This window comes from Castor canadensis, chromosome 9 (genome assembly GCF_047511655.1).
Source record: "Castor canadensis chromosome 9, mCasCan1.hap1v2, whole genome shotgun sequence".
NCBI classification, from domain to species: Eukaryota; Metazoa; Chordata; class Mammalia; order Rodentia; family Castoridae; genus Castor; species Castor canadensis.
Window position 1 is genome coordinate 23,927,297 of NC_133394.1, and position 22,148 is coordinate 23,949,444.

At 38.9% G+C, this 22,148-nt stretch overlaps 1 protein-coding gene and 1 pseudogene across 10 annotated transcripts in view; one reads left to right on the forward strand and one right to left on the reverse strand.

Moving 5' to 3' along the window:
• Ccser1 (coiled-coil serine rich protein 1) overlaps positions 1 to 22,148 on the forward strand; it is a 1,264,311-nt gene that overhangs the window by 163,560 nt on the left and 1,078,603 nt on the right. The gene's annotated exons all lie outside the window — the stretch shown is intronic.
• On the reverse strand, positions 8,770 to 12,396 carry LOC109701222 (growth/differentiation factor 11-like; annotated as a pseudogene).

The window sequence follows — 22,148 nt, forward strand, 5'->3', positions numbered from 1 at the left end:
TCTTGAAAAACACATCACAAAAAAAGGGCTGGTGGGGTGACTCAAGGTGTAGTCTCTGAGTTCAAGACTCAGTACACCTCCCACACCCCAAAAAAATTAAAACATGACTCAAAATACTGATATTTCAGTATTAGAGTCATCTTGTGCAATTTTTGGAAGGAAACCACTTGTGTAATATTGTGTTCTTAGCTAATTACATCAGGGGGAACATGATGTAAGTGTATCTCATTTCTAGTAGTGTTATTGCTAATCAGCAACTTGGTAAAGGTGGACTTTGCTAAGCTTCATCATTTTGAAGTTATTATTTTTCCTATTAATTAATAAGTAGTTTCGGGAGCTATAAAGTTATATAAATATCCTGTTTCTCATTAAATGATACTTCATTGAAGATTCTGTCCCTAGTTATTTTTGTCTGTATGATTTATCAGAACCGAATCATGAGTTCTTTTTTATTCAGTGTGTTACAATGCATTATCATCATTATTTATTTCCATGCTCAAATTATTCCAGATTTGTCTGTGGGAGCCTCTTCATAGTGGCTCCTGAATAACCTTTAAAAAAAAAAATCAACCAGTAGTGTCTAGTCTAGTCTTGAACAGGCTATAAAGCTGGGTAATAGCAAATGCCTGATTCCCAGGGAGGCTAACTTTAGCAAGTTAGCTTTGTACATTTGCTGAAATTCCATTTCTGTGACTAAAAACATTTTGTTTACCAATTTTGTGCTTCACATTTGTGATATGATTTTCATGTTACCTGCTCTTTTTCTAATTATTTCAAGGCAAACTACTTGACATTGAATGGTTTACTACTAAATCCTGTGTTGAAATATACCTTACATTTTGCTTTTGGTTGAATTATATTTTTGCAGTAAATAAACATAAATAAATGGGCATTTAATTTTAAGTAAACCAACATATTATTCCATTCGCTTATTCAATTAACACTTATTAAATGGCACTTAAATGCCAGATTATTTTAAGCCCCTGAAATTCAGCCTCTAGGCTTCTAAGGGTTTTAGATGTAGCAAGGAGAGACAAACAAGTAAATAAGTATTTGCAAATGGTGTTATATGTGTTTTTAATCCTCATTAGCAAGAGACAGCAGAGTAGCAAATAAGAAGGTGGTAACTTTTCCTGAGTCTTTAAATAAGGTTTTCTAGGGTAGGTAGTATCTTCATATCATAATAGTTGTAAAAATATTATTTTTGAAGTTGAAAATATGACTTTTATACATATGTCAGAGATTTATTTTATTACTGATCAGTTGATGATGAATCAGTAAAAATGAAATGTATTTGAGGAGCTGGTTATTTGTAGGCAGTTTAATAAAGAATTATCAGAATAAAAGTGTTAGTTTGAGTAAACTGATTAATGTCTTTTAATATAAGAAACTGTCTTTGGTTTTCTTTTTACCAAACCAAATATATATATGATATACATATGAGTATATTTGAGATCTTTCCATAAGAGTCTAAGAATATATTTTTGAAAACCCAATTTTTGGCTTTGCATATTCAAATCTCAAAGAACTACCAACCCTTTCAATAGGCACAAAATTTTTAACTCATTTGAGTTTCCAGATAGTGGATAGACAAACAAACTGTGTGAACAAACAAATAAGAACATTATTAGACTGTCTATAGTCCCTTCCCTAATAGAAAATATATCTCATGATCACTCCATTAGAGACCATAAAATAAGGAATATTCCATATATTCCACAAATAGTGAATTTACTCATCAAGCATCATTGGACTTATATGCACATTTGGTTTTGATCTAATTGTTAGCTTCAATGCGCACAAATCCTTGGCCTATCTGAAGTCATCTCATACATGAATCCTTTCTCAGTCCTACTGCTGTAATTGGGTTGTGGTTCAGCACAAGACACAGATTCAGTGGTCTCAAGTTTGATTATAGAAAGGAACATAGTCCTAACCATGAGTTAGACAAGAAACAGAATAACAAAATTTGTCAGGAGCAAAAGCAAACAAGAAAAACACAAAGAAATAAAAGCATGTGAAATCAGAAAAAAAAATAAAGTCAGCAGAGTTCAAAGATACTTGACACTTGGAAGACATGCTGGGATATAAGAAGGGTCATGACAGGTCTTAGTAGATCATGGAGTGACTTCTGCAACAATGAAGTTTATGTGCTGTAGCACATGACATACTTCACTATCTCAATGGATTCTTTCAAAATTATCAAAGTGTAATTTTCAAAAGTGTAAAACATGATTTTATTCAAGAGTAGCTTAGAATGATAATTCACAGTTTATCCAACTAACTATTAAGAGTACTTGCACCATGGTAACTTGGTTCAAAGAGCATTTGAGGAACAGGGTATTTGTGTCAATTTAACAGAAAAATATTAGAATAATATTGCAATGTTGGATATAAAACTGCCTAATGTTCTAAGAGATGATAATCCATTTTAGACAAAAGCACTTGATTCTGTGTTTGGTACAAACTACAAGTTATATAACTTCACCAAATTTCAAACCCCAGTGCCATCAAAAGAAGAAATTCAAAGGGCCGAAAAACACATGAAAAAATGCTCACCATCTCTAGCAATAAAGGAAATGCAAATTAAAACCACACTAAGATTCCACCTCACCCCCGTTAGAATAGCCATCATCAAAAACACCACCAACAACAAGTGTTGGCAAGGATGCAGGTAAAAAGGAACCTTAATCCACTGCTGGTGGGAATGTAAACTAGTACAACCACTCTGGAAAAAAATTTGGAGGCTTCTTAAAAATCTAAACATAGATCTACCATATGATCCAGCAATACCACTCTTAGAGATATACCCAAAAGACTGTGCACACCCATGTTTATTGCAGCACTATTCACAATAGCCAAGTTATGGAAACAGCCAAGATGCCCCACTATGGACAAATGGATTAAGAAAATGTGGTATTTATACACAATGGAATTTTATGCAGTCATGAAGAAGAATGAAGTGTTATCATTCGCAGGTAAATGGATGGAATTGGAGAACATCATTCTGAGTGAGGTTAGCCTGGCCCAAAAGACCAAAAATCATATGTTCTCCCTCATATGTGGACATTAATCAAGGGCAAACAAACAAGCGGATTGGACTTTGAGCACATGATAAAAGCGAGAGCACACAAGGGAGGGGTGAGGATAGGTAAGACACCCAAAAAACTAGATAGTGTTTGTTGCCCTCAATGCAGAGAAACTAAAGCAGATACTTTAAAGCAGCTGAGGCCAATAGGAGAAGGGGACCAGGAACTAGAGAAAAGTTTAGTTCAAGAAGAATTAACTTAGAAGGTAACACACATGCACAGGAAATTAATGTGAGTCAACTCCCTGTATAGCTATGCTTATCTCAACCAGCAAAAACCCTTGTTCCTTCCTATTACTGCTTATACTCTCTCTTCAACAAAATTAGAGATAAGGGCAAAATAGTTTCTGCCTGGTAGTGAGGGGCTAGGGGAGTAAGGTAGCAGGTGGGGGGAAGGGGGGAGAAATGACCCAAACATTGTATGCACATAAGAATAAAAAAAAAAAAAACAGTGCCACAGGAAAAAAAAAGTGTATAGAAACAGGAAATCTTATTTGTAGGCAGTGGTGATCTCAAGGGCACATATAGGGATTTATACTCTGCATTATATGTAGCAGGTAGACACAAAGGACAAGGGGTCTATGGTGTAATCTGTATCAGCTGATTGAAAGAGTCTCTTCTAATGAAAATAGGTCTTTTTTTACAAGTGAACATATGTATTTTATTTTATTTTTTTAATTGTTTTATTATTCATATGTGCATACAAGGCTTGGGTCATTTTTCCCCTCTGCCCCCACCCCCTCCCTTACCACCCACTCCGCCCCCTCCCTCTCCCCCCACCCCATCAATACCCAGCATAAACTATTTTGCCCTTCTCTCTAATTTTGTTGAAGAGAGAGTATAAGCAATAATAGGAAGGAACAAGGGTTTTGCTGGTTGAGATAAGGATAGCTATACAGGGAGTTGACTCACATTAATTTCTTGTGCCTGTGTGTTGTCTTCTAGGTTAATTCTTTTTGATCTAACCTTTTCTCTAGTTCCTGGTCCCCTTTTCCTATTGGCCTCAGTTGCTTTTAAGGTATCTGCTTTACTTTCTCTGCTCTTAGGGCAACAAATGCTAGCTAATTTTTTAGGTGTCTTACCTATCCTCATCCCTCCCCTGATAACATTTCATTCTTCTTCATGGCTGCATAAAATTCCATTGTGTATAGATACCACATTTTCTTAATCCATTCGTCAGTGCTGGGGCATCTTGGCTGTTTCCATAACTTGGCTATTGTGAATAGTGCCACAATAAACATGGGTGTGCAGGTGCCTCTGGAGTAACCTGTGTCACAGTCTTTTGGGTATATCTCCAAGAGTGATATTGCTGGATCAAATGGTAGGTCGATGTTTAGCTTTTTAAGTAGCCTCCAAATTTTTTTCCAGAGTGGTTGTACTAGTTTACATTCCCACCAATAGTGTATAAAGGTTCCTTTTTCCCTGCATCCTCACCAACACCTGTTGTTCCTGGTGTTGCTAATGATGCTATTCTAACAGGGGTGAGGTGGAATCTTAGCTTGGTTTTAATTTGCATTTCCTTTATTGCTGGAGATGGTGAGCATTTTTTCATGTGTTTTCTGGCCATCTGAATTTCTTCTTTTGAGAAAGTTCTGTTTAGTTCACTTGCCCATTTCTTTATTGGTTCATTAGTTTTGGGAGAATTTAGTTTTTTAAGTTCCCTCAATATTCTGGTTATCAGTCCTTTGTCTGATGTGTAGCTGGCAAATATTTTCTCCCACTCTGTGGGTGTTCTCTTCAGTTTAGAGACCACTTCTTTTGATGAACAGAAGCTTTTTAGTTTTATGAGGTCCCATTTATCTATGCTATCTCTTAGTTGCTGTGCTGCTGGGGTTTCATTGAGAAAGTTCTTACCTATACCTACTAACTCCAGAGTATTTCCTACTCTTTCTTGTATCAACTTAAGAGTTTGGGGTCTGATATTAAGATCCTTGATCCATTTTGAGTTAATATTGGTATAGGGTGATATACATGGATCTAGTTTCAGTTTTTTGCAGACTACTAACCAGTTTTCCCAGCAGTTTTTGTTGAAGAGGCTGCTTTTTCTCCATCATGTATTTTTAGCACCTTTGTCAAAGACAAGTTGGTTATAGTTGTGCAGCTTCATTTCTGGGTCCCCTATTCTGTTCCACTGGTCTTCATGTCTGTATTTGTGCCAATACTATGCTGTTTTTATTGTTAGTGCTTTGTAATATAGTTTGAAGTCAGGTATCGTGATACCTCCAGCATTGTTCTTTTGACTGAGTATTGCCTTGGTTATTCGTGGCCTCTTGTATTTCCATATAAATTTCACGGTAGATTTTTCAATCTCTTTAATGAATGTCACTGGAATTTTGATGGGAATTGCATTAAACATGTAGATTACTTTTGGGAGTATACACATTTTTACTATGTTGATTCTACCAATCCATGAGCATGGGAGATCTCTCCACTTTCTATAGTCTTCCTCAGTCTCTCTTCAGAAGTTTATAGTTTACCTTGTAGAGGTCATTCACATCTTTTGTTAGGTTTACACCTAGGTATTTGATTTTTTTTGAGGCTATTGTAAATGGCATTGTTCTCATACATTCTTTTTCAGTTTGCTCATTGTTAGTGTATAGAAATGCTAATGATTTTTCTATGTTGATTTTATATCCTGCTACCTTGCTGTAGCTATTGATGATATCTAGGAGCTTGTGAGTTGAGTTTTTTGGGTCTTTAAGGTATAGGATCATGTCATCTGCAAATAGGGATATTTTGACAGTTTCTTTACCTATTTGTATTCCTTTCATTCCTTCTTGTTGCCTAATTGCCCTGGCTAGGAATTCCAGTACTATGTTGAATAGGAGTGGAGATAGTGGGCATCCTTGTCTGGTTCCTGATTTTAGAGGGAATGGTTTCAGTTTTTCTCCATTAAGTATAATGCTGGCTGTAGGTTTGTCATATATAGCTTTTATAATGTTGAGGTACTTTCCTTCTATTTCTAGTTTTCTTAGAGCTTTTATCATGAAATGGTGTTGGATCTTATCAAAGGCTTTTTCTGCATCTATCCAGATGATCAAGTGGTTTTTGTCTTTGCTTCTGTTAATGTGGTTTATTACGTTTATTGATTTTCGTATGTTGAACCACCCCTGCATCCGTGGGATGAAGCCTACTTGGTCGTGGTGAATAATCTTTTTGATGTGTTGTTGAATTCGGTTTGCCATTATTTTGTTGAGGATTTTTGTGTCAATGTTCATTAAGGAGATTGGCCTATAGTTCTCCTTTTTGGAGGTGTCTTTGCCTGGTTTTGGAATAAGTGTAATACTGGTTTCATAAAATGTGTTTGGCAGTTTTCCTTCCCTTTCTATTTTGTGGAACAGTTTAAGGAGGGTTGGTATCAGTTCTTCTTTAAAGGTCTGATAGAATTCAGCAGAGAATCCATCAGGTCCTGGACTTTTCTTTTTTGGGAGACTCTTGATTGCTGCTTCAATTTCATTTTGTGTTATAGATCTATTCAGGTGATTAATTTCCTCTTGGTTCAGTTTTGGATGATCATATGTATCTAGAAATCTGTCCATTTCTTTAAGATTTTCAAATTTATTTGAATATAGGTTCTCGAAGTAGTCTCTGATGATTTCCTGGACTTCCATGGTGTTTGTTGTTATCTCCCCTTTTGCATTCCTGATTCTACTAATTTGGGTTTTTTCTCTCCTCATTTTAGTCAGGTTTGCCAGGAGTCTATTGATCTTGTTTATTTTTTCAAAGAACCAACTTTTTGTTTTATTAATTCTTTGTATGGTTTTTTTTATTTCTATTTCGTTGATTTCAGCTCTTATTTTTATTTCTCTCCTTCTGTTTGTTTTGGGACTTGCTTGTTCTTGTTTTTCTAGGAGTTTGAGATGTATCATTAGGTCATTGATTTGGGATCTTTCAGTCTTTTTAATATATGCACTCCTGGCTATAAACTTCCTCTGAGGACTGCCTTAGGTGTGTCCGATAGGTTCCGGTAGGTTGTGTTTTCATTTTCATTGACTTCCAGGAACTTTTTAATTTCCTCTTTTATTTCATCGATGATCCATTGTTCATTAGGTAATGAGTTATTTAGTTTCCAGTTTGCATGATTTTTATCTTTACTTTTGTTGTTGAGTTCTACTTTTACTGCATGTGATCGATAGTATGCATGGTATAATTTCTATTTTCTTATATTTGCTGAGACTTGGTTTGTGCCCTGGGATATGATCTATTTTGCAGAAGGTTCCATGGGCTGCTGAGAAGAATGTATATTGTGTAGAAGTTGGATGAAATGTTCTGTATACATCAACTAGGTCCATTTGATCTATTGTATATTTTAGATCTTGGATTTCTTTATTGATTTTTTGTTTGGATGACCTATCTATTGATGATAATGCGGTGTTAAAGTCTCCTACAACCACTGTGTTGGTGTTAATATATGCTTTTAGGTCTTTCAGCATATGTTTGATGAAATTGGGTGCATTGACATTGGGTGCATACAGGTTGATGATTATTATTTCCTTTTGGTCTATTTCCCCTTTTATTAGTACGGAATGTCCTTTATCTCGTTTGATCAATGTAGGTTTGAAGTCTCCTTTGTCAGAGATAAGTATTGTTACTCCTGTCTGTTTTGGGGGGCCATTAGCTTGGTAAATCTTCTTCCAGCCTTTCATCCTAAGCCTATGCTTATTTCTGTAGGTGAGATGGGTCTCCTTTAAGCAACAAATTGTTGGATCTTCCCTTTTAATCCATTTCATTAAGCGGTGCCTTTTGATGGGTGAATTAAGTCGATTAACATTAAGTGTTAGTACTGATAGGTATGTGGTGATTCCTGTCTTTTAGTTGTCTTAGTTGTTTGAAGGTTTGATTGTGTGTACCTAAGTTGAAGTTACTCTCTACTGTCTTGCTTTTTCTTTTCCTGTGGTTTGGTGCTGCCTGTCTTTTCATGGTTAAGTTGGGTTTCATTTTCTGTGTGTAGAATCTTTTGAAGAATCTTTTGTGGTGGTGGCTTTGTGGTCAAATATTGTTGTAGTTTCTGCTTATCATGGAAGACTTTTATTGCTCCATCTATTTTGAATGATAGTTTTGCTGGGAGAGTATCCTGGGGTTGAAGTTATTTTCATTCAGTGCCTGGAAGATCTCACCCCATGTTCTTCTTGCGTTTAATGTTTCTGTTGAGAAGTCTGCTGTGATTTTGATGGGTTTACCTTTGTATGTTATTTGTTTTTTCTCTCTTACAGCCTTCAATACTCTTTCCCTAGTTTCTGAACTTGTTTTAATGAAGATATGTCATGGGATAGTTCTATTTTGATCTGGTCTGTTTGGTGTCCTGGAGGCCTCTTGCATCTGTATGGGAATATCTTTCTCTAGATTTGGCAAATTTTCTGTTATTATTTTGTTGAATATATTATGCATTCCCTTCGCTTGCACCTCTTCTCCTTCTTCAATGCCCATGATTCTCAAGTTTGGTCTTTTGATGGAGTCAGTGAGTTCTTGCATTTTCTTTTCACAGGTCTTGACTTGTTTAACTAATAGTTCTTCAGTTTTTCCTTTAATTACCATTTCATCTTCAAGTTCTGAGATTCCATCTTCTGTTTGTTGTATTCTGCTGGATTGGCCTTCCATTTTGTTTTGCAGTTCTGTTTCATTCTTTTTTCTGAGGTTTTCCATATCCTGGGTGGTTTCCTCTTTTTTTTTTTTTGCCCTTGCAAAGGTCTTTATTTGATGGCAATAAAGGAGCAATACTTTAACTGTTCTGCAAGTTTAATGCCCCAGCTCTCTAGACTATAGAGGGAAGTTACCTGATACCTATTGCCCACCCCCCTCCCTGCCCAAGATCTAGAGGCATTTGACCCTGGAGAAAGTATCTTCTCTTTTCTGTTCCTGTCCTTCTACCAAGGAAATGTGAATGTTAATGGTCAGGTATGTCTTGTTCTCCCAAGATTGGGGCAGAAGGAAGGATGAACAGGGCCAAAGAGGAGAGGCTTGGGGTTAACATAGCTGCTATATGGGAGGTGAGTTGAAAAGCTTAACAGCCCTTGCCCATTCCTCTACTAAAGCACTTTGTCTCATTTTCTCACTATGAGAATAGGAGAAAGATGCTAAAACTTGCCAACATTACCTTCCCAAGGGTGGTTGATCATGTATCTTTGTTCTTTCCATGGTCTGGTCCAAGCAGGAGAGACATGCTCTCAGGAAGAACAAGCCTTCCCAATTTGCTTTCCAGCTTGGAGTTCAGTACTGTTTCTATCAGACCATAACTACTGGCTGTACTTAGTGGGTTCATTTTGTTGCAGCCCTCCCCCTCCACATACATCCTTTAGGCTATTTTCTGGAGCAAAGAGGTTGCTGGTGAGGCATGGATAGGGTGTGAAGATTCTCAACTCCTTGGCTTTAGGCACTGTGCAGCTAGGAGGCAGAGGGGAACTTGCATTCTGAATCCTGTGACTCCTTTAAGCCTCACATCTCTTCAGCACCACTCTGGTGCCCTGGTTACATAGTCCCACAGCGAGAGGTATTTTATGTCCATAAAGTGCCCGTGGTAAATGCTCAGAATTCATCTCTTGGCTGTGGCGGGTGCTGCTGTTTCTCATTCCATCCAGGGGAAGAAACTGAGGCACAGTGAGTTCAGAGGATGGCAGGTCAGGATTGTAGAAGGAAAATGGGCCTAGCTAGTGACTTGAAGTGGGAACCAGTCAGTCTCTGCCTGTTTCCTAGCCTTCAAAACCAGGAAGTCTCCATCTTCCCATCCTCTATTATAACTGGCCTTGTCTTATGCCTCTCCCCACTGTACTGTCCTCTCCCTGCTGCCCAGACACTGCTATATTCCAAAAATAAAAGATAAAAATTATAGACACTCTACTCCCTTGTATCCATCCTTCCACCCTGAGCTTTGGGGTTTGGGGACTAAAATATCCCCACCTCCAGAATCCCTTCCACCTTGGTCTGCTGGCTTTATTCCCTAGCCCAGAGCAGTGATTTGGATTCAAATGCCCTGTACCTTCAGCCTCTTTATTACTACTTTCTTGACTCTTCCTAACCCTTCCCAGACCTGGGGCCTCTGGGATCTCTACTCTCTTACTGACCTGAAGCTAGAGGCTGGGAGCAGGGGCATTCCACAGGCTCTTTGGTCTCTCTTGGCTGAGGGGAATTTGGGCATAAGCAAGCTGTACCCTCTGGTTAAGTAATACCATAAAGAAGGTGGGTCTGAGGGTTGCTTTAGTGGCTCTCACAAAGATCCTGGATGTTGAGGGCTCCCCCCCCCATAGCTCTTAAACCCTAACTTATGGTTTCTATGACCACTCAGTTCAATCCATTTGGTTCAAAAAAGTTAGGGTGATTATGGGTTAGAAACTTACTTGCCCTTTGCTCCCATTCCCAACCCTGGAGGCTTTATACAAGTGCTTTAGTGGGTGGGTATTGGGAAGAACAGGGTTTGGGGATTAAGGAACAAATGGGGCATAGTGGGCAGGGGCCCTCCTATTCCAGTAAAGCCAAATACCAAAAAATGAAAAGTCACAATAAATAAATAAATAAATTTCCCAAATCCTTACTTTTGCCCCTGTCCTCACTTCCCTTCCCCTGACCACTGTTGGGAGAGAGGGAAGAAGCTAAGAATGAATTTTTGATTTTCTCCTACTGATGAGTAGTCAGGGGAGCTCCCCAAACTATACCAAGCCTCCTTTTTGCCAGTGGAAAAAAGGAGGCTTGGTGTAGGGCTTTCATTTATTACTCTGTTTCAGTCTCCTTCTCAGTGTTTGTTTCTGCCTAGTCTGTCTCTTCTGCCTCTCTATTCCTTTGCCTTCTCAGTGCTTCTCTATTTGTTGCTATCTCTGTCCCTCCCATCTGTACCTCTGTTTTTACATCCCTCTGTCCTCTTGCCAGACCTTCTCACCTGCAAACTTCAGACACTGTCCACCCTGACCATGCCCCTCCTTTTCCTTTTCCCTTAGCTTCTCACCCCTCAAACCCCACCTGCCTCCCCTGTTGTATTGGACACTGCTTGGTCAGGGAACAAGGTGTGATGCTCATGGGAAGAGGTGGAGGGAGCTGTAGGGCTTGGGAGGATGGGGACCAGGGCTGGGGATCTCAGGGTAGGGTCTGTGGGGGAGGCGTCCACTGTCCCCCACCTTAGGAGCAGCCACAGCGATCCACCACCATGCCAGGGATCTTGCCGTAGATAATCTGCTGCTTGTCATTGAAGTAGAGCATGTTGATTGGGGACATCTTGGTAGGTGTGCAGCAGGGCCCAGCAGAACCTCTTGGATTGGTCTGTTGCACCAAGTGGGTGTGTGGATACTTTTGCATGAACATGTACTCACATTGGCCAGAGCAGTAGTTGGCCTTGTAGCCCTTAGGTGTGATGATCCAGTCCCAGCCAAAAGCCTCAAAGTCCACTGTGAGGGGATATCAGCAGCAGCGGGACTCGCTTGAGTGCTCATCACAATCCAGGCCCAGGTTCCTCCGGGACCGTTTTGTGTTCTCTAGGACTAGAAGCTCCATGAAAGGATGCAGCCCCTCAGCTCCCGGCCCCAGGGAGGTGACAGCCAGGTCTGTGCCACTGGGATCAAACATGTTGATCTCGATGCCCCAGTTGCTCTGTGGCTGGCAGAACCAGCTGTGTAGCACTTGCTTGAAGTCGATGCTCTGCCAGTGGCCAGAACGCGAGTGTAGCTCAATCTTGAGTGAATGAATACGGATGTGATGCCGGCCTCCACCCCCTACCCCTGCGGTCCCTTCCCCAGTTAGGGGTTTCAGTCGCAGGATCTGCAGGTAGACTGTGGCTGGGCAGGGAACAGGCTGAAGGTACACCCACAGGTGGGCCTTCAGTACCTTTGTGAACATCACCTTGGGGCTGAAGTGGAAATGACAACAGAGAAGGCTGCCATCTGTCTGCACTGCAGGGTCTGTCTCCTGGGCCATGCTAATGACCGTCTCAGTGGTGGCGTGGTATTCATCCTCCTCCAAGAAGTCCTCGGGCTGCAGTGCGTCGCCCTGGAAGTCATGCAGGTCTAGGATCTGCTGCAGTGGCGGTGCCTTGGGCAGCAGCTGCTTTACCACCTCTTGGCTGATGTTGGGCTTCTCCTTGAGCCGCAGTTTGCTCAGGATCTGTGACTTGATGCTCTCCAGGCACAGCTTGCAGCTGTGCTGCCACCACACGCACACCGGGCAACCTTCCGGCTCAGGAGCCATGGATGGGGCCGGCTGGCTCAAATGCTCCCCGTGGCCCCAGCTGCTGCCGCCACTGCCGCGGGGCCCTTGGCCGCCTCCCCCCGGGGCCACAGCTCCAGGGCGAGGAGCAGGAAGCCCAGCAGCAGCAGGGCCATGAGCACCATGCTGGAGGGGAGGAGAGGAGGACTGGGGGGGCGGGGAGGCTGGAGTCCCGCCGGGAGGGGGCGGAGGGAGGAGGGAGGGAGGAGGAGAAGGGGGTCCAGGCAGCGTGGGATTGGGGGCTGCCCGGCCGAGGGGGGGCCAAGGGGGCTGGGGGGTGGCGGGCATGCGGGCAGGGCGGGCGGCTGTGGTTTCTTCTTTAATGTTGTCTATTTTTGTCCTGAGTTCATTTATCCGTTTATTCAATGTGTTCTCTGTTTCACTTTGGTGTTTATACAGTGCTTCTATGGTTTCCTTTATTTCTTCTTTTGCTTTTTCAAATTCTCTATTTTTGTTGCCTTGGAATTTCTTGAGTGTCTCCTGTACATTTTGGTTGACCCTATCCAGTATCATCTCTATAAAATTCTCATTGAGTACTTGTAGTATATCTCCTTTTAAATTATTCTTGTGGGCTTCATTGGGTACTTTGGCATAGTTTATCTTCATTTTGTTGGAGTCTGGATCTGAGTATCTGTTTTCTTCATTCCCCTCTGGTTCCTGTACTAATTTTTTGCTGTGGGGAAACTGGTTTCCCTGTTTTTTCTGTCTTCCTGTCATTGTCTTTGGTGGTGTTACTGTCCCTGTACTGTGTGCAATTAAGTATTTTCTAGCTTGTAATAATAACAATGGAGATATTTAGAATGGAAGGGTGAGTGGAGATGGAAAGCAAGAAGTTAAAGAAAAGGGGAAAAACAAATAAACAGACAAGTAGGAGAAAACAGAAAAAGGTATCAGACAAGAAAGTTTCAAAGATATAAACAGGGAGCATTAGTGTACTAATTGACAGTAAGCTGAACAGGCATTAGAGAGACAGAGAGAGGATTGAAAATAAAAAATAAAAAAAGATAAGAATAAAAATAAAAAATAAGTAAATGAAAGAAATATATACATATATAAATAAAATACAATAAAATGAAAACTAGAAAATTAAAAAAACCCCAAAAAACCAAAATACTCCAAGTTCAAATGCAATGAAGTTTCAGTCTTAATAATTTGGGTGTCCGTCTCAGTCTCGTATCCCGGAGATGGTGCCTCAGATGTTGTTCTGTAGTTGTCTCATCAAAGGGGATGCATAAAGTAGAACAAAACTACACACACACACACACACACACACACACACACACAAAACCCCACCAAGTGTCCCGAGTTCAAATGCAATAAAGTTTCAGTAAGTTTTTCCACATGCAGGTGTAATTCAGTTGTTCTCTCATCAAAGGTAGGGAGAAAAAGAGAGAAAAAAAAAAGAGTCTGGAGACAGGTCTATGAATGGCTATATGTGACTCTGGCTTGCCTGTCTGCTGCTGTCAGCCTGCTGTTGCTGGAGGCGTTATTTATGCAGATCTCTGGGGTGAGCTTAGCACTCACCTGGCCCTGCAGGCTTTGTTTACTCAGAGTTCTCCTGTGCGTGAGCCTCTGCTACAAGCTTTCCCCTTTCCAAGCACACTGTGGAAGGTGACACTGCACTCACGTGTTTATTTACAGTTCATGTGGGAAGTGGGTCTTCCCTCCTCTCCTATGGAGTTTTCCTTCCTCCACCACTCTCACAAGCTTTCCCGCTCCTGGTTGCTGGGCACGCGCCCCCGCTCCCGCCAGAGCCTCTCTGGCCCGCCCAGCTTGTTTATTTACAGCCCCAGCAAGGATTCCCTTCCCCAATCTTCGGCACTCAGTTCCCCCCACCCTCTTTCCCGCATGTCTTTATTGTTCTTATTGCTTACTAGTCAGTTTCTCTCTTTTTCCCCTTGGTGGAGGTCCGTCTGTCCAGGGGGCTCTGCTGCTCTGGCCCAGGCATGTCTGTGGGAGTACTGTGGTACCGTGAAGCTCACCTTGTCTGCGTCTTCCCAAGCTGTCTGCGTGTGGGCGACTGGAGGCCCGGGAGCCCTCCTTGTTTCTCCATTTAACGTGAAGTGGAGATTCTCTGCACTGGCTGGAGGTGTGGAAGGGTCAAAATTTTGCCTCTTCTTGGTGATTTTGCCTGCAAAGTGTGTCTCCAGTGTCTTTCCAAGATTTCACTATAGGAAGCTCACTTTCTGCTTCCTCCCTGTAGCTGCCATCTTGGAATCCCCCCAAAAACAGGTCTTAAGAAAAAATATCACATAGGCAACTTCAATGATATAAAAGAATATGACACATTTTCTAAACTATTCTCTAAGCCATTTTTGGGTATAAATTTAAAGATGCCTCAGTAATTAATTAATGCTGGATGGATTACAAATGAGGAAACAAAGACATACTGATTATATCTAAGCTTGCAAGTTATTGTCATTTTATTATTTATTGTTAGGAGACCATAAGACTGTTTTCCTCATTTCTAACAATATAGACATTCAATGACTATTTCATCTATAATTTTCATGATTAAACATTTCCCTCTCTTTTTAAAAATTGTTATCAAGGCAAATATGTATTCAACAAATTTGTCCATAGCCAGATATAGACAAATTAAGAAGTTGATATTTATTGGGAATTCATTATGTGTTACAGGTTGCATCTCACTTTTCATGTGGAAAATATTATTTCATGTTTCTACTACTTCCCAAGAAGAATTCTCACTAATGAGTTGCATGCAATTTTATTAATGGCAGCAGTCATTAAAATTTTCTCTCTCTAGGGGTGAATTTGATCAAAGTACATTTTGTGCATGTATGGAGATATCATAAGAAAAACCTTTCTTGAATATGATTTAATTTATGACAATAAATTATCTCCTCTTGAATTGAGTGGATCCTACATTTTTGTAACTTGTGTTTAGTTCTCTGAAACTACATCAATTCTAGAACTTTGGATATTTAAAGCTTTTTGTGTTTATTGCTTGTTTTTACAAAAAGTTAAAAACTTGCATATTATTTCAATATTTAGAACCTTCTCCATCTATATTCCATGAATAGTCTTTTGTGGGAGAGATAACCTTTGAAAACATGTAACATTTACTGAAGATAGCATAAATCACATATCTGCACATTGAGTACAAAATGAAAATTTTTTTTCTGGACACTGGGCCTTGGAAATTCTTTAGTTTGAAGAAGTGATTTATTTTATTTCCTTCCAGAAGATTTTGGCCTTGTCTGCAGAAACTTCTCAGAATCATTATTTTAGCTATTAACCAGATTAATTTAACTGATCATTATGTGTTAAGTTAAAGTGTCACAGAGACAATAGTAGATTTATTTAGCTTTGATTAAAGGTTTCTTCTTACAATAACTGATATGTGTAACAGTATTTCAGATTCCAAACCTTGGATTCTGCATGAGTTATAGAAGAAAGTATAAAATAAATAACATTACTTGTAAACAAATTGATCAATTTATTTCTTTCATTAATAGAGTATTATTGAATCTCAACCAGTTTTCACCTCTTACCTTCTTAGGTTTAATTTGAAATTATTGGTTTTAAGTAAGAATGGGAACACCAGAGAAAATCATTAAAATCTTAGTAAATTTATAAAAACCATCATCATTTATTCAAAAAGAGTTACATCACTCTGGTCCTTGTTTTGGGGGACATGTGTCCTAAACTTATATCTTGGAGTACAGACACTTAATAGGACAGATTGCTCATATTGCCATGAAAATAGTACATTCTGATAATGATGATGTGTGTGCACTTTGCTAAAGTAAATCCAATGTATAAAACTAGACATAAAACAAGTGAATTAGGAGATATTTTTGGGTCAGATTTATTATAAATATTCTAATAGCAAATCTCTGATGCATCCATCATCAACAAGAAAACCCAAAACATGAAAGCATTTGATGTCCCCACTCCAGAGGAACTGATACAGAAACCTTAAAATTTCAGGTTATCATGAGCAGGGGATCAGGAACCAACATAAAGATCAGTTAGAGTTGAATCAACATGGGTGGTAACACATGGGTACACGAAAGCAATAGTAGGAATCTCTCTGTATAGCTATCCTTAACTCAACTAGCAAAACACTTTGTCTTCCTTATTATACTTATGTGTTTTCTTCCACAAAGTCAGTGAAAAGGGCAGAACAGGACCTGCCTGGAACTGGGGAGGTGGGGGAAGGGTGGGGGAGGGGGCAGGGTGGATAAATGACCCAAACAATGTATGCACATGTGAATAAATGAGCAACAACAACAACAGAAAAGAGTATCCTGAGACCACAAAAAAAAAAAAAAAAGAGTAGCAAGCATTTAGGGTGGGAGTGAACATGTCTGAATGGTTTATTCATATTACATTGCAAAGTGCAAGACACATAGCACCTGGCCCAGAAAATGAAATGAAGTGGAAGGAAAATGGAACATGGAATCAGAAAACTGGAAGTCAGGAAAATAGTTACTGTATTAGAATTTCAGGGTTCTGAGCCCAAAACCTGTTTGTTTTTTTTTTTTTTTCCTGGTTTGGAAAAGTCTCCATATTCCTAGTACCATATTTTGCAGTTAGTATTTTACTTATTCTCAAAATTCCAGTATGCATTTAAAACTGGAATGAAGTTTAAGACTCAGAATTTGTGAATAGATTATTAGAATTTTCTAGGGAAAATAGCTTTTTTACCTCCTTTCCTGGAGTGAGAGCCTCTGGCTTAAGGCCGTATCTCTCTGGCTTCATTGTAAAATGCATCTTTAAGAAATGGCTATCTTTTTTTTTTTCATTTTTCTTTTATTATTCATATGTGCATACAAGGCTTGGTTCATTTCTCCCCCCTGCTCCCACCCCCTCCCTTACCACCCACTCCATCCCCTCAATACCCAGCAGAAACTATTTTGCCCTTATTTCTAATTTTGTTGTAGAGAGAGTATAAGCAATAATAGGAAGGAACAAGGGGTTTTGCTGGTTGAGATAAGGATAGCTATACAGGGCATTGACTCACATTGATTTCCTGTGCGTGTGTGTTACCTTCTAGGTTAATTCTTTTTGATCTAACCTTTTCTCTAGTACCTGTTCCCCTTTTCCTATTGGCCTCAGTTGCTTTAAGGTATCTGCTTTAGTTTCTCTGCATTAAGGGCAACAAATGCTAGCTAGTTTTTTAGGTGTGTTACCTATCCTCACCCCTTCCTTGTGTGTGCTTGCTTTTATCATGTGCTCATAGTCCAATCCCCTTGTTGTGTTTGCTCTTGATCTAATGTCCACATATGAGGGAGAACATACGATTTTTGGTCTTTTGGGCCAGGCTAACCTCACTCAGAATGATGTTCTCCAATTCCATCCATTTACCAGCGAATGATAACAGAAATGGCTATCTTTCAGTTATTCCTGATAAGCTTCTCTGCAATTCCTGAAGTAGTTATTATTGTTGATAAGAGTTAGAGCTTCTTAGGTTGTTTTTGGTTTTTTTTCTGGTGACCTTTATCTATTGGAATGGTTGCAAAATTGGAAACAAGAGTAGCTTTTGTGCTGTAAGATGTTCAGAGTGTTTAGAGTGAAGATGCAAGTCACTCACCTCTGGAGCATCCTTGCACCCCGAACACCCCTTTGTGGCATTCTGTGTTTTCCTCATTGGATCACTAGGTAACCATTCAAGTGATTTTAATAGAAATAATTAGCAAAACTTTACCAATGGTAATTAAGAATTATGTGGATTGGAAGACTTACGGTTTTAATGTCTGTTTTACATAGTAGTTGTAAAGATGAAATGGAAGATTAAATTAAACTTGAGGAATTGTTCATGCAAACTGATTGCAGCCGAGGTATTACTGCTTTGTGTATGTATGTGTTTGTGTGTGTGTGTGTGTGTGTGTGTGTGAGAGAGAGAGAGAGAGAGAGTTTTTACATGGAAGCCTGTTTTCAGAATCTCAAAGCACTGCTTCAGATTCTGCCCTGGTAGCCAGCAGGCCTCCCAGAAGTCAAGCTAGCATCCACATTATCAGCCTTGTTTTTTAGAAAAACAAGTAACAAAATCACTCAGATTGCTTATTCAAAATTTTAAGCTGAAGGTTATGAAGTTCAAATGCTGAACACTGGGAACCTTGAGACATCATACTAAAAGACCCTCTACCTTCAATGTGTGCTGGTCTTTCTGTTCCATCCAACATTAAAAAATTTTGTGTAGGGGCTCAAGTGGTAGAGCAACTGCCTAGCAAGTGTGAGGCCCTGAGTTTAAACCCCAGTACCAAAAAAATCAGATATTTTGTGTAAGCTTCACCCCCAACCCCCACACACAACTCTGTGACTAACTTTGCTTATGGCAGAGTGAATAAGGCCTGAATATCTGTTCCCTGGATTTTCCAATGAACTAGTGCACCTGTTCTCCTTGTGGATTATGACTGTGACAGATGAGCAAATGAAGAAAGCAAGGTGTCTCTGAAGGACAAAAAGAACTGTGATGAAGTGGGAACAGGGCTTCATCTGATCTCATACTGACCGTTCACGTTGGAATGGTTATTAATATGTCTGCCCAATGCGGGCAAGAGAAAGTGTTCTGCATACCTCCACATAGACCAGTGAATGCAGGGCACTCTGGAAAGGAGTGGTGACCCACACTGAGCAAGGTGACAAGGACTGAGTGCTGAGGGTAAGTCCTGGACAGACTTTCAGTTGAGAGCAATCTGTGCTAAAACACAACAGCTGGGGAAATGTTTGTCTCCATCCTGGATGTGGGGATCTGGGCGGAATACTATTTTAGCCATCAGAGTAACCATCTTTGCTAAATTGCACATTATTATTTGCATTTCAATGAGTGAGGAAATTGAGGAAATGTTATTGAGGATGGAAAAGATCTTTTGCATTACTTACCCTATCATATAATTATAAATGTCTGTTATAGAAACAGACATTTGAAAAATAGTAAGTCATTTTTCAGATAACATTAACGGAACTATTATATGTTAAATAAAATAAATTTTATGAGAAATATTTATATTTTTCCCAAAGCAAAAAATTATTGATAGTGCATTGTGTTCTCTTTAGTGCATTGCAAATCTCTTTATTGTCTGGTTCAATAGGGGGTGGCTGGGATCTCATATCTGTTTCTCTATTTCAGTTCACTGCTGTATGTTATTTTGGGAAAAGCATGTGCTTCACATAGATGTGTAGTTAAAGTGGGTAGTTCTTTAAAGTTTAGTTGAATGAAACCGTATCAATGAAACTTTAATACTCTGAAACAAATGATGATGCAAATATTCATACTCTACTCTTGGAAGCTCCTTATCTCTCATTATTTTTAACACATGTACATTCACTTCCAGTTTTGGGACTTGGCTCATCTATTTCTCTTCCCCTACCAGAATCTTATACTTGTCTCTTCATTCAGCCCTTCCAATTTATTCCTGAATGTCTAATTCAAGTCTCTCTTTCCATGTGAAATCTGCCTTGAGAATTCCAGCCATTGCTGCTTTAAATCCCTGTTTTGATCTTGTGTGATATTGGTGGCTTATAATGTGTTGCTCATCTGTTCATTTGTTATAAGTTTTGGTAATGTTGCTTACTTTTTTTACAGGTGGAAATAAAACATGAAAATATTAAATAACTTGTCTAAATCATAAAAGTTGTGCTCATAGGAATAGGCTTAAATTCACAAAATCTGACTCTACGTTCTATTGTTCACAGTCCCTACTATAAAAAAGACACAGAATGCTCTTCTTTTGGACTGAGTTTTTAGGGTAATAGAAATCTTTTCTTCATAACAATATGAGCTGTGGAAAGCCATGATAATTTATTGATATTATATGTCTAGAGTAGCTGATAAATCATTATTTAGTTCAGCGGTTTCAAATACTTTATTTTTTTTAATTGTTGTGCCGGATAGAGATACATTGTAGCATTTACAAAGGTACTTACAAAGTATCAAATACATTGTACTTGAATTCACCCCCTCCATTGCTGTCTTTCATCCCCTCTTCTTTGATTCCTGGAACATTTTCAGCAAAAATCATGTTTGCATTTACATACATGTGTATACATTATTTGCACTGTATTCATCCTCCTACCCTTTGCCCTGCCATCTCCCCCATCCCACAGGTGTCAACCCCCACTTCTCCTGGGCAGAACCTGTTCTGCCCTCCTGTTCTCCAATTTTGCAGAAAAAAAAACCATAAACATAAAAGACAAAAACAAAAACATGATGTTTTTTGCTAATTTGAGATAAACAAGGCTACACAGGGAGTTTCCTTGTGTTGTTTCCATGAATATGTGTATTACAATCCCAATTGGTTCATCTCTTCCAGTCCTCTTTTCTCCTCCCTAGTCCTCTTCCCATGGTGACCCCAGCCAGTGAAGATTTCTATATTAATTCTTGTACCGTGAGCATATCACGCATGTTCAAGTTTTTAGTTTCCTTCTCTTGCCTTATCCCTCCTGTGCGTGGTCTCCTCTTAGTGTGACCCGTGTCCCATAATATTGTTGCATTTGTTTTAGGTCTAAATTTTATTTGAATAAGATCCAATTCTTATGGTGACCTGTATAATTAAATTATAGGTTTCAGCAACCTATGTCTTCTTATTTCCTATTTACCATCATATAGGTGCTTACAGGACATTGTTCCTTTTCTTCAGTACACTCATCAGTTTGGATTGTATGCTTCTCAGTGTGGTTGATATCACACTCCTCTAGACCACAGACTTGATAAGAACAGTAATGGTATTGTTTCATAATCACCATTGTAATCACAGCAGGAATAGCCTTGCAATTATTGGATACATGTTAAATATTTAATACTGAGTAACTTAGCCTTGATGGAACTCTTTCTTTTCCTTTATAAAATCAGATTAGATGAGATTCTCTCAGAATATCTGTAACTCGTCCTCCTTAAAATGTAGGTTTTTTTTAAACATGGTGCAATACCTTATTTTTAGAAAGTTTTCAGCATTAAGTCTCCTGTTCTGATGCATTAAACTAGCTTCATTGTTACAGTTTTTCAGGTTCTTATAATAATGCAGCAAAACCTCAAACATTGAAATTTGGATGCCTATTTGTGCTCACGTCTTTCACAAGGAACCCAAGTATCAGGAGTACAAACAAATTTAAGAAGACTAACTATGTATGTGAAAATAATTTTATCGTTGCTTTCTCTTTTACCCATTGCTTTCTATTTCTTTTCACTTTTTTCCTTTTGCCTTTTTAATTTGCAGTTGTGTGACTTGTTTTAAACAAAAACAGTAAGAAGTTCCAGTAATTTTCATTCTGTTATAGTTTACACAGGAAAAAGAAACAAAACCCCAAAATATGCTACCTTCTGTATTTAAATAAAGATATTTCATCCTGGTTACTCTATAAGGAGAGCTTGAATCTTATTATTTTATCCCCAATACAGTACCTAATCATAGTATTCTGTTAATTAATGTTTGCTGAATGTAGCTTCATTGATTACTTTCTGAATCTACTTTAGTTTATTTAAGAAATACTGGGAAAATGTTATTTAAATCAGGTATACTATCTGCCTGCTTCTAGTAAAATTACCACACTTTGAGTAGTGATGGTAACAAAATCTAGCTCTAGTTTTTTTGTTTGTTTGTTTTATACCTGTTTTACATGAGGTATGTCTCCTGTTATTGTATTTGCATCCTAAGAAAGCCTAATTATAAGCCACTTAAAGCAATGAAATAAGTTCATCTTGTGATTTCAATTTGTAGAGCCTGTGTTCCTTGTAGGCAGCTTAGTTTCTGCAGAGGTCCTGAGTAAAAGCCATGTGTATGGAAAAAAATAATTTTGTAGCCACATATGCCTCCCTGGATTTAAATATTTGTTACATATTTCATAATGAATTATTCATGTATTTCTATAACTTATAATATGATCCTTTGGGAAGAAAACATCCATTTTT